The sequence below is a fragment of the Capsicum annuum genome, unplaced genomic scaffold (genome assembly GCF_002878395.1).
Source record: "Capsicum annuum cultivar UCD-10X-F1 unplaced genomic scaffold, UCD10Xv1.1 ctg60336, whole genome shotgun sequence".
In the NCBI taxonomy this organism is placed as follows: domain Eukaryota; kingdom Viridiplantae; phylum Streptophyta; class Magnoliopsida; order Solanales; family Solanaceae; genus Capsicum; species Capsicum annuum.
In genome coordinates this window covers 11,454-25,243 of record NW_025869135.1, presented here as the reverse complement: position 1 = coordinate 25,243, position 13,790 = coordinate 11,454, and the positions used below count along the sequence as shown (strand labels likewise).

General features: G+C 37.0%; 1 pseudogene; it reads left to right on the top strand.

Moving 5' to 3' along the window:
* Window positions 1-1,403: 1,403 nt before the first annotated feature.
* LOC124893492 lies at window positions 1,404-13,519 on the top strand (annotated as a pseudogene).
* Window positions 13,520-13,790: the final 271 nt, after the last annotated feature.

Genomic DNA, 13,790 nt, shown 5'->3' with positions numbered 1-13,790 from the left:
CACCCTATTCCAAGTAATCAACTCACCATTCCAGGAGGAGTTGACTATGGAGTCACTTGCCAACATAATCAATCAGCTCTGTCTGAACCTTCCCTTCTTTCCACTATACAACCAAGCTCTACTTTTTCTGGGGCCAACTTTTGCACCTCCCACTAGGGATCACTAAACTTCAACAAGCCAGGCTCTACCTCCGTCGTTGATCACAACCTCCTCCCACCTCACTCTAGAGAGGGTGGAAAGGTTGAATTCTCTAGAAGCTCTAAGAGCAAGCAACTGGGATATAGAGGAATTCCTATCTTAGCTCAAGGTTCTAAGAACAGAGATTCTCAACCTGGTAGAGCCTCTAGAGTTAGAGTTCACAGAGCCAGTCTAGGAGATATTAATCGTCCTGATTTTCTTAGGGTTAGCAAGTCTAGGTATAAGACTAAATCCAACAAACCCTATATAAGAAGAGACTCCCAAGGTCTTGCTAGCTCCCCTAAGCTGGAAAAAGAAGGTCTCTACTCTTACATCCACCACCAACCCAAAGGGGAAGGGAAAGGTAACTACCGTAGAATCCCACACCCCCTTCACTCAAAGATGAAGAACTTCATTGTGTGGAATGTTAGGGGGAGAAAGAATGCTAAATTTAAGAAGCACTGCAAATCCTTAGTTAATATCCATCAACTATGCATTCTTACTCTATTAGAATCCAAGATGATTGATTACCTAGACCTGTGTGAGGAATTTATGTTCCATAACCATATTTAGTCTAAGTCTAATGCAATTCAAGGGGAATGGTCATTATGTAGAGGGAGGATTCCATCTCCATCACCTCTATCTCCATCTCCACCCAAGCTATTAATGCTAAGGTCAAGGTTAGTTCCCCTCCTTCTTCTTAGTTTATTAGTATTATTTATGCTAGTACTGACTTCCACTCTAGGGCAGACCTTTGGAACTAGCTTGCTTCTTTCTCTGACAATGATATCTCCCCTAAGGGGAAGATCTGATTGGTAGGGAGGATTTTAATGAGATCCTTAAGGCCTCTAAAAAATTCGGAGGTTCCAGGATCAATAAGAATAGAACCAACCTCTTTATGAATTGTATTAATTACTGGAACCTTATTGATCTAGGATTCAAGGGAAGCAAATACACCTGGTCTAACATGAGATATAGAAATAGACAAGGTCTAATACTTGAAAGACTAGATAGATGACTTGATAATGACATTTGGATTCACCTTTATCCTGAGCCCTCTGTCACTCATCTCCCTAGAACTCACTCTGACCATTCCCCCTCTTCCTGACTATTGGCTCCTTTCTGTCAATTAGATTAAGCCCCTCAGGGTGGAATCTATGTGGCTCAGCCACCAAGACTTCCCCAACCTAATCAAAGATTTCTTTCTTAACTGTACTTGCATTACCATGGCCATCTTAGACTTTCAGAAGAAGGCCAGGGACTGGAACAAACTCATATTTGGTAACATCTTCAATAAGAAGAATCACTTGTTTGAAAGGTTAGTCCTAACTACCCCACAAGCACTTTTATTCATGGCCTTGAAAATACTCTTCTAAAAGAGTTCAACAATATCCTCAACCTAGAGACTGAGTTCTAGAAGCTCAAGTCTAGGATCTCTTGGCTCCTGGAAGGGGACTCTAACAAAAGATTCTTCCATACTTCCACCCTCAAAAGGAGGAGAAAGAATAGGATTAACTTCCTCGTTGAGGAAAGTGGTACTTCACACTATCATACTATGGATATATACAACATTATCTTTAGATACTATGTTGACCTCTATACCACTGAACATAACTTAGGGCACATTGCTATCCAGTCTAACCCCTCCTCCTTGGGGTCCATCAATTCCCTCAACCATGATCTCCTGTAAGTCATCCCTTCCATTGAGAAGGTCAAAAGGGTTGTCTTCTCTTTTAAGCCTAACAAATCCCTTGGGCCTGATGGATTACACCCCTTTATGTACCAAAAATTTTGGGACATAATGGGACCTCCCCTTGTCAAGTTTTGCCAGACGACCTTTACCTCCTATTCCATGAACCCCAGAGTCAACTCCACCTACCTCTGTCTCATTTCTACATGCAGGAATGTCACCTATCTTATGAAATTTAGACACATAGGCACTTGTAACACCCAGTATAAAATCATCACCAAGATCATAACCTCCAGGATGAAGCCCTTCCTAGGAAAAATCATTGGTCCCAGCCAAGATAGCTTTAATGCTAAAAGAAGTTATTCTAACAATCCCATCATTGTCCAAGAATATGTTAGCCATTTCTCCAAAATGAAGGGTAAGTAGGCCAACATACTCCTTAAGATTGACCTGGATAAAGATTTTGAAATTCTTGAGTGGTCTTTTATTAGACAAGCCCTTTCTTTCTTCAACTTCCCTTAGAACCTCATTAACCCCATCCTCTCTTGTATTTCTACTTCCTCCATTTCTATCCTGGTCAATGGTGGGAAGACCACCATTTTTAACCCCTCCAGGGGCATTAGGCAAAGGGACCCCATGTTGCCCTACCTCTTCATCTTATGTATGTAACTTCTATCTAGGAGAATTAACTATGAAGTGGACATTCTCCTTTGGACAACTATATCCATTCTAATAGAGGCCCCCCGCCTCCCATGTTTTCTTTGTAGATGACCTCACTTTTTTTGCTAAAGCTGATAGAAAAAATTATAATACCATTAATAAGGTCCTGCATAGTTTTAGCTTCCATTCTAGATAGAGAATCAACTTTGCTAAATTCAAGGTCATCTTCTCTGCTAACTGTAAACCTGAGGACTGGGATAGCCTTTTCTCTATCTTAGGCATCCATCAATTTAACCACTTTGAAAAATACCTGGGATTTCCCATATTCCACAAAAAAACTGAGAAGAGGGACTTCCAATTCATTATTGACAACTTGAACAGTAAGCTGGCTGGATGGAAAACTAAATTCCTCAACTTGACTAGTAAGGTCACCCTAGCCAAATTCTCCTTGGCTTCCATTCCTAACTATATTATGCAGTATATCCACCTCTCTAGAAACATGCTTAATCTGATTGATAGATATCAGAGAAACTTCATCTGGGGCACCACAGATGATAAAAAGAAAATGCATCTCATAGGGTGGGACACCATCACCCTTCCTTAAAATAATAGTGGGCTTGGTATGCAAATGGATTCCATCAAGAATGAAGCCCTCTTTTGCAGCTTGGGTTGGAGAATGTACTCTAAACCTACTTTTCTTTGGGCTAACATTCTCCTTTCCAAATATAGGACAGGAAAAAGGGGCACCAAAAAGGCTTCATGACTTGGAATAATATCATCAAATATTAGAGATTGTGCAATGATTCTACATTTTGGGCCATCAAGAATGAAACAAATACTAAATCTTGGGAAGTTAGATGAATCCCTGGTATGCCTACCCTTTCCACTATTATCCAAGGTGTAACACCCCACATTTTGGGCTAGAACGTAAACTGTTATTCTTTCACATAGAGGTTGAAATATTCATGAATACTATGAAATTTAGTGTGTAATCAATTATGTAGTGTGTGAATCTAGTTGAGCATGAATTCAGATCATAGAAGTCCCTTAACTCAAAGACGGGTTGAAAACATTCCTATCTTTTAAGTTTTAGTGAACGTTGAAACTTTAGTTAACTTCAATCGATCATAACTCTTTATATATGATGAAATGGGTGGCATACTATATATCAAATGAAATATCTTTCAATTATCTTTTCATCGATACCAAATTTTCCTAAAATGGACACTCGGTGAAGAAGTTAGAGCATTTTTAGTGTCAGTATTCCCATTTGACTGGCCACCGCATCGCGATGAGCCTTAAATTGATAATTGTCAATTCTTGTAGCTCATCATGATTTCTAGTGCGTCACGGTAAAGTGTTATACGGCATTCCAGTCCCAAATTTTAAATTCTAAGGTCAAACTAGAAATTTCCCATGGCTCGAAACCCATCCAAACATGGGATTTAATCCCAAATACACCTAAATACATACACTTTCACCAAAATTCATCAAGAACGCTCTTTAGGGTTTGAAATAAGAATCCCAAATAATTCAAGATTCAACCGTGAGTTTTTGAATATAATTAGAGATTTGGAATCCCCAATCCGTAAGGTTCAAGAATCATTCATTATTCTCCAAAGTAGAGGTACGTGGGGTTTTCCTAATTTCATGGGCATGTTTTCATAAAGGAATGTATGCAAGACTTAAAATTTATACAAGTATATATATGTTTTTACAAATAGGGGTTTTCAATTGGTACAAATAACATGTTTTGATATATAATTTTTAAAAAATTATTGAGATATCTTGGGGTTATTTGTTTGAATGTATTTAAATTATTGAATTGTGAATATGTGACCTGAAATTTCAAAAGGGGATGTACATGAGTTGTGAATTTTCAAAATTCCCCATGATAATGTTTATACCCCATATTACACTTGTGTTGAACCATTGAGAACATGAGTTTTGTAATTGATATGACATTACTCATAAATGATTAAACTTCTTGAATAATTGCATGTTGAGAACCATGGTGCATGTGTTTTAATGGTGTGAAAGTCATACATATGTGCATGTGGTAAATGGTATGAGAAGTTGGAAAGTTGATGTGATATTGATGACTTGCAAGTCGGGTATGACGATACCCTACAGAGTATGACATGTGATTGATTAAAATAAGTTTTAGGCATTGATTTTATGAGATAGGTGGTTACCCGAAGGAAGCACGAGTCAAATAACTCTACGCTGGAAATCGTGTTTGCCGACTCAGGAACTTGGTACCCTGTTGTGTGATCTTGTGTACCTGACATTACGTCATCCCAAATTGGGACTATGGTTAGGAGCCCTGCTTTGTGATCTTGTTCACTACCATACTTGATTGGGTCGATACACCCTGCTGTGTGATCTTTTGTGTCTTTCCCTCACTTATACTCTAATCTCAGCAGCAATCGAGATTTGACAGTTGGTGAAAATGTGATATTGCACGATGTACCACCTAGCTAAGATGTGTTGCATTGTTATTGAAAAATTAGTATTATATGCCTATGTATTTTCAAAATCATTTTGGAATAATATGTATTATAATAGCTCTCATTTATTTTATATAAAAATCTCTACTTTGTTTTGGATTACTCTGAGTACCAGTACTTTGTATTGACCCCTTTCCCTCCCAGGTTCGGAGGCACAGTCTAGGGGTCCAGAAAATCAGTAGATTTTTCAAAAAGTTTTTCAGAGACAAGATGTGAGCCTTCTATATTTCGGAAGGCCTGATGTCTGGCAGTTTATTTATTATTTAATAGTTTTAGGTTTACTGGAGGCCTTGTCCCAGTTTTCAAACTGTTGTTTGTTTTAGTAATGTAGTAGAGATTTTGCAGACTATTTTCAGATGTCAATAGATGTTGTGGGACATTATTTCCAATTATTGATTTCATTAGACTTGTGACCATGTTTTCGTAATATTGTGTATCTTCTGCATTTCTTTTATCATATGAATTATGTGCATGATTACGAGATAGATAGGGGTGTTTTGAGCCTTCATGGTTTTGACTGCTCGTCATGGCCAAGGCCCCGATTTGGGTCATGACAAACTTTGTATTAAAGCCCAGTTTATGGTCCCAGGGTGTCTGCAAATTCTCATTCGGTAGAGTCTTTTTTATAGGTGTGTAGCATGCCATACTTATCAGCAGGAGGCTACAAGGCATTTAGGAATGTCTCTCTTTCTTTATGTTCTAGTTCATGCTATGGAGTCAGAATGTTTCTCTTCTATACTCTAATTCGTGCTATGGTGTTGTCCATATAAAAGTAAAGTCATCCCAATTCTTTTCTTTGATGTGCTCAGATGTGTCTCATTATTGGGGTGAATCAAGTGCAGAAGTTCAGACTCTAAATGGTATGGTCCTTTCTAATTGAGCCATAAAGGTTAAAAAAACAATGTCTAGTGAAGCCGTGTGAGGCCTATTTCGATCCATTAGCAATTTGTTGTTCTTGTGTTGGTTGGAACTGGGGGTTTAGGGGCAAAATTGTAAGAAAAGTGGTAAGGGCAATTTATTGAATATATGTATAGCCGAATCTTATTGAATGAGATCGAGATGGTAATGGAGGTGAATTGTTGTTTTTTTCACGCATAAAAATGGCTAGATTAGCCAGTAAGTTATAATTATAGACTTATGGTTGTTTGTGGAATTAGAAGGTAGTCTAAATATGCGCTTGAGTAAGTAAGTGTGATGTAAGGAAGTCGTATAAGTAGATAAGATTATATGGGGTATGATATAAGATTAAGGTTAACCATGTTTATTCTGTGATTTTACCTCCTTGATCTTCTTTTCCTTAGTAGATGTAAACTAATACTTCATGTGAGAAGGTATGAAGTAGATTTTGAGCTATAATAGTGATGTAATGGAGGAGATTGTGACTGTAGGTAGTATTTGAATGAAATGAGTAGTTGGAGTTGATTTCCCAATTTGATAGACTAGTATATTATGTTGCATGCTTTGCGTTATTAGTGGTAGACGATGGATGCTAGAATATAGTCTTGAATTATAGATTGTAGAATATGGTGGCGAGAATAGTATTTTATGATTAATGATGTATGATTTATGGGAATGAATTAGTAGGCTTGATATGATCTGTGAAAGAGCCCAGGTTGAAGATTTATGAAACATTTAAGAGGTAATCGTGAGGGATATGTGTACATGAGGACTAGTGTTAAAATGATGAATTGTGGTTGAATCATTAAGTAGTTAAGAACATAGGTATATTGGAATAAGTTGAACCCTAGGTAGCTGGTTATTAATAAAGTTTTATGTGTATAAGTGTATGTTGTACCTAGTCTATGTTTTTGAAATTTGTAGTATGGGGGAGGGGGGTCTGAGGAAGAATCAGGGGTTGTTGTTGTTGTATGGTGTTCGTTATAGTTGAATTTAGGAAATGTAGGTAAGAAATATATGCCTTTGGTATAGTTTTACAGATTTCATTAAGTTGTTGATTATGTGATTTGAGGTGTAATGATAGTATCCTAAGGAAATTGAAGATGGAGTGTTAAGTGTTTAGAAGTGTGGGTGTCTAGGAACATGGAAATATTAGTCATATGTTGATGACTCTGAAAGTTAGAAGAAAATGTCCTAGAAAATAATATAGTGCCTTTGTATTAGGGATTAATGAGAGAAGTTTGAGTTCATGTATATACTGATACCCCTTTTGTGATAAGGAGTGTGGGTGCGTGCACTCACGAGAGTGATAGTTGTAGAGTACTGGCTATTGACGCTAGCAAATATTAAGAGTAGAATTGTTTTTGAAAAGCAAGGCCTTCCGAGTATAGTTCATCAGGGAGAGTTTAGAGTTAAAATTTATGGTGATGTCTCATTTGCGTGGAGGTTGTGGCTACAGATTTTGATGTGAGGTTATGTCTGCAAGTCTAGAGGTGTGACTTTGATCTAAGGGGGAGATGGAGAATTAAGTTAGTTCCCAAATTTTTCTCAATTTGACAAGTTGCGGGGGATAAATCATGATAAGTCTATTCTTACTCAAGCATACTCCTCCTACTTCCATTTTAGATATTATTCCGCTAATTTCTTACGTCATCTGTTCAAGTTATGTTTGTGACTATGATTCGAGTTTCCCATGGACTTATGTGATATGACCTCCAAACTAGAAGCAATTATGTCTCTCATTAATCCAGTCTTTCATGTATTCAGGCCATATGTTATGTTGTTCATGATCCATGAAAATCTATGTCTCTCAGCATGCTTGGTCTTAAGGAAATATGATTCTATATGTCACTGATTCATCCTATGTTGGGTTTATCCAAAGTGATAAAGTTTATGCAAACTTATGGAAAAAATCTTAGTTCCTTAAATGTGGAGCAATCGCTTCAAGTGGAAATCCTTGTCTTAGTTGACATATAATAGTCCGTATCATTCTCGACTCAATACCACTCTTAGTGGCACATATGGAGAGCTTGTAACCTGAAAAATTTTCTAATGGTTAAAAAATTTAGTCATATTTATGAGCTCTCAACTTCCATGATTTTAAATTGATCTTCTCGACCCCAAGGCATAAGTTTTTGAGTTGATTCATGTTCAGATGTGTAAAGGGGTGGTTCGGAAAAAGGTTTAGATTTTTTGAACCACGTTTGAGATGCATTTAAGTAAGAAAACTAGTGGATCAATGTAATATCGGCGCTCCGCATTGGTAATTGCGTTGACCAAACCAATGTCTCGATGCGATCTCAATGCATTATGTCTCCTATCGCGTCGGGTGCCTAGTTTATCTTACCAATTTTTCCAAATCTAGGAGGGGAATCCTATCTCTTTCCTCCATTTTGTCTTGATATATGCACCAATATTTCTCCCTGTGCTCTGTCCTAAGAATTCATGTTGTATTGTGTTTTCCGAATGACTCTTTACTTATAATCTAGAGACTTGTTATATGGACCACCTTATGGTTATTCTATCATATCTTCGTTTCATGTCCTTTCTTGAGCAGTCCAATGAGTAGAATTTATGGTTTAATGGTGTTATTTCCATTCTTGACAATTATGCTCGAGTCTCTTAATGATCCTTCATATGATAGTATAATGGTGGCTGTAGAAAAGTGGTGATATGTTAGGTAGAGGAGTGGATGTACTTGAAGGTTAAAAATTTGATATGATTCTTGAGCTGAGGTTATAGGTGAAAAAGAAAAAGAAGGAGGTGAACTTTTGTTGTGTGAATTAACTAAAAAGGAGGAATGTGGTGAAAAATATTTGTAGAGTGATTGAAATTGTTGGTCTTGGTGTGCAGATCCATAAAGTTGATGTAGTTGATTAGGCTTGAACGTTGTGACTATTGAAAATGCAAATCTGTGTGCTATGTGGTTAGTACCCTCTTAATTAAAAACCCAAGAGTGTTTGATGATATTGATGAGGTGAAGAATTTCTTAAAGGGACTTATAGTACAGGGTCCTGTAGTTTAAGTAACCACCTTGTTACTCCGAGTTAGGCTTCAACATAAAAAGCGCTTTGCACTGAGGCTCAAACTCTTGTAGTTAGATGTGTGATGGAAGAATTGTAAGTTGGAAGTAATGAAGTGTGTTGTTTGTTGTTTGGACATGGATAAGTAGTGTTTCAAAGTGCAATATCTATTTCATTATATCATGAGAGATGGAGAAAGATTCTATCCCTACCTTCCACGAAAAATCTTCTTTCATTATTAGTACAAATATAAATTCGGTCTATGATCACCAACTAAATCCCAGCCTTATGTTTGGAAGATTATTATGCATAGAGCTCTTGTGCAAGATCATCCCTATGTAAAGTCTTATTATACATATTTCGTGCTTACAAGTTTCGCTAGGGGTTATCATGAAGCTTGTTTGCTAGCATTCCATATTTTATCGAGGAAAAATATTTAATGTGAGACTACGCTCTTTATTCTACACTTTTAGTACTTCAACAAGTCCCTATCCATCATTCGGGGACGAATGATCCCAAGGGGGAGATAATGTAACACCCCGCATTTCGGGCTAGAACGTAAACCGTTATTCTTTTACATAGAGGTTACAAAATCATGAATCCTATGCAAATTTAGTGTGTAATCAATTTTGTAGTGTGTGAATCTAGTTGAGCATGAATTGAGATCATAGAAGTCCCTTAACTCAAAGACGGGTTGAAAACTTTCCTATCGTTCAAGTTTTAGTGAACGTTGAAACTTGGGTCAGCTTCAATCGATCATAACTCATTATATATGACGAACTGAGTGGCCTACTATGTATCAAATGAAATATCTTTGAATTGTCTTTCCATCGATACCAAATTCTCCTAAAACGGACATACGGTGAAGAAGTTAGAACATTTTTAGTGTCAGGGTTCCCGTTTGACTGGCCACCGCGTCGCAATGAGCCTTAAATTGACAATTGTCAATTCTAGTAGCTCATCGTGATTTCCAGCGCGTCGCGGTGAAGCCTTATATGATGTTCCAGTCCCGAATTTTAAATTCTAAGGTCAAACTAGATATTTCCCATGACCCCAAACCCATCTAAACACGGAATTTAATCCCAAATACACCTAAATACATACACTTTCATCAAAATTCATCAAGAACGCTCTCTAGGGTTTCAAACAAGAATCCCAAATAATTCAAGATTCAACCGTGAGTTCTTGAAGATAATTAGAGATTTGGAATCCCCAGTCCGTAAGCTTCAAGAATCATTCATTATTCTTCAAAATAGAGGTACGTGGGGTTGTCCTAAATTTCATGGGCATGTTTTCAGAAAGAAATTCTTGCAAGACTTTAAATTTATACAAGTATATATATGTTTTTACAAATGGGGGTTTTCAATTGATACAAATAACATGTTTTGATATATAATTTTTAAAGAATTATTGAGATATCTTGGGGTTGTTTGTTTGAATGTATTTAAATGGTTGAATTGTGAACATGTGACCTGAAATTTCAAAAAAGGGTGCAATGTACATGAGTTGTAAATTTTCAAAATTCCCCATGATAATATTTATACCTCATATTACACTTGTGTTGAACCATTGAGAGCAAGAGTTTTGCAATTGATATGACATTACTTATAAATGATTAAACTTCTTGAATAATTACATGTTGAGAACCATGGTGTATGTGTTTTAATGGTGTGAAAGTCATACATATGTGCATGTGGTAAATGGTATGAGAAGTTGGAAAGTTGATGTGATATTGATGACTTGCAAGTTGGGTATGACGATACCCTACAGAGTATGACATGTGATTAATTAAAATGAGTTTCATGCATTGATTTTCTGAGATAGGTTGTTACCCAAAGAAAGCACGAGTCAAATGACTCTACGCTGGAAACCATGTTTGCCGACTAGGGAACTTGGTACCCTGCTATGTGATCTTATGGACCTGACATTATGTCATCCCAAATTGGGACTATGGTTAGGAACCCTGCTTTGTGATCTTGTGCACTACCATACTTGATTGGGTTGAGACACCCTGCTGTTTAATCTTGTGTTTCTTTCCCTCACTTATACTCTAATCTCGGCGGCAATCGAGATTTGACAGTTGGTGAAAATGTGGAATTGTAGGGTGTACCACCTAGCTCAGATGTGTTGCATTGTTATTGAAAAATCAGTATACTATTCCCATGTATTTTCGAAATCATTTTGCAATAATGTGTTTTATAACAACTCACATTTAGTTTATATAAAAATCTCTACTTTGTTTTGGATTACTCTGCGTACTAGTACTTTGTATTGACCCCCTTCTCTCCCAGGTTCAGTGGCACAATGTAGGGGTCCAGAAAATCAGTAGATTCTTCAAATAGTTTTGTAGAGACAAGTGGTGAGCCTTCTATATTCGGGAAGGTCTGATGTCTGGCTGTTTATTTTTCATTTAATAGTTTTGGGTCTACTAGGGTTCTTGTCCTAGTTTTCAAACAGTTGTTTATTTTAGTCATGTAGAAGAGATTTCGTAGACGGTTTTCAGATGTCGATAGATGTTGTGGGACATTATTTCCCATTTTTTATTTCATTAGACTCGTGACCATGTTTCCTTAATATTGTGTATCTTCCGTATTTCTTTTATCATATGAATTATGTGCATGATTACGAGATAGATAGGGGTGTTTCGGGCCTTCATGGTTCGAAATGCTTGTTATGGTCAGGGCCCCGGTTCAGGTCGTGACACAAGTTCTAAATACCAACCCCTTTAATCTCATCATGGTCAAAGATATCTAAAGAGAGGGGAGATGGGATTTCACCCCCTTATCCTTTGAAATTCCTACCAATATTATCCACAACATACAGAATGCTCTCCTTCAGAGCACTCATCTCAGTCAAGACACTCCTCTTTGGAGGCTCACTGGTGATGGCACTTTCTCTTACAAAAGTGACTACTACTACATCTCCAACTTGAAAAAAGGTTCTTACTGAGCCTATACCCCTTCCAACTAGATCTGGCACCTTAGAGTCCCCAATAAGATAAAAACCTTTATGTGGCTCTTGAACCACAATAGTCTGCCCACTAGAGTCACCCTTTTCAAAAGGGGTTTGAATATTACAAGCCTCTGTCATGCTTGCAGTGATAACTAGGAGGACCAATACCATATTTTTTTTTTATGTAACCTTGCTAAGATCTTTTGGAAAACTCTTATCCAAAAGTACAAAGGTAACATAAATCTCCATCTTTCCATGTTTGACACCAATACTTGGTCCACAACTTGGAAAAGACTGAACAATGATTGCTTTGACAACAACACTTCTTGGGGCACCCTCCTACCCTTCTGCTTATGGCATCTCTGAAAAACTAGAAATGCCAACAATTTCCAAAACACCAACTCTTTTCCTTGTTTCAGCATACCTCATGCTGAAACTATAGAATACAAATACCTGGGCAATGGTAATAAGCCCCTTACAAAGAAAAGCGTCAATATAAAATGGTCTCCCCCCACCTCCAATTCTTTCAAGCTAAACACGGATGAGTCTTTCCTGGGCAACCTTGGGAGGGGTGGGATTGAGGGAAGGGGTCATTAGAAATGGCAGAGGGGATTGGGTGGTAGGATTTAGAAAAAGCTTTATATACCAATGCCACAAATAATCTCATGAAGATCCTAGCCCTTAAAGAGGGCCTCGACCTAGCTTTAGACCAAAACCTCAAACCATTGAAAGTTTGCGTTGATTCATTGAAAGTTATTAATATGCTGCACCATGGTAACTTGCTTTACGATTTAGTTGTTTATGAATGCAGATCTCTATTAAGGAGTCTGGGGAATCCTCCAGTCTACCACACATATCAGGAGCAGAATAGAGTAGCGGACCTGATGTCAAAGCAAGGCTCTGAGTTTAACCTTTTTGACAAAATGCATGTTTTTGCAACTCCACCGGCTAGTGTAGGAATAGTTTTTTGGGAAGATTTAAAGGGGAAATGATTCTCCCGCTGTGTATCTAGTAATGGGAATACAAAATTCAATTGTTATATTTTTGTCCCTGACTAGGCCTTGCTTTGTAAAATAACTCATTACATTTATTTAATGCACATCTATTCCACAAAAAAGAAAAAAACTAACAATAGCAAGGGCAATTTCTGACATTCTCTAATATCAATTTGAAGCTGCTAGTTTCATTGCAGATATTAAAGAAAACAAATGTGGAATGCATTTTTTACAAAATGTCCTTCTGTCTGAACTACTTGGGGAAAAACAGGATTACGTGAATAATAAAGAGGATGGAAAGCACATGATAGCTCGTAGACTTCGTTTTAAGAAGGTTTTAGTTGTGCTTGATGACATAGATCACAGAGACCATTTGAATTGCCTAGCAGGGAATCTTAACTGGTATGGCAATGGCAGTAGAATTATTGCAACAACTAGAGATAAACATTTGATTAAGAAGAATGATGTGGTATATGAAGTGACTACCCTAGTTGACAATCAAGCTATTAAATTATTCAACTAATATGCTTTTATCAAAGAAAAGTTCTAGATGAATGTTTTGAGAAGCTCTCAGCAGAGGTTGTACGTTATGCTAAAGGCCTTCCTTTAACCTAAAGTTGTTATGGTTTTTATCCTGATTTTCTTATCAAAATTAAGTTCTACTTTTTCTTGTAAGAAAAAATAAAAGTAACCATAAATAGTTTTAATTTTTCTAAAACAAAAATATAATTTTTTTTCATATTTGGCTAACCTCTTTCTTGGAGGAAAGGATTTTAAACTCTATAAATAAAACACCCGTTCTCATATTAGGGGGAAATTTTCTCCCAATAAATTTTGAGTTTTTTTTCTCATTATTATTTTTAATATGTATGTCGTTTGACCAAAC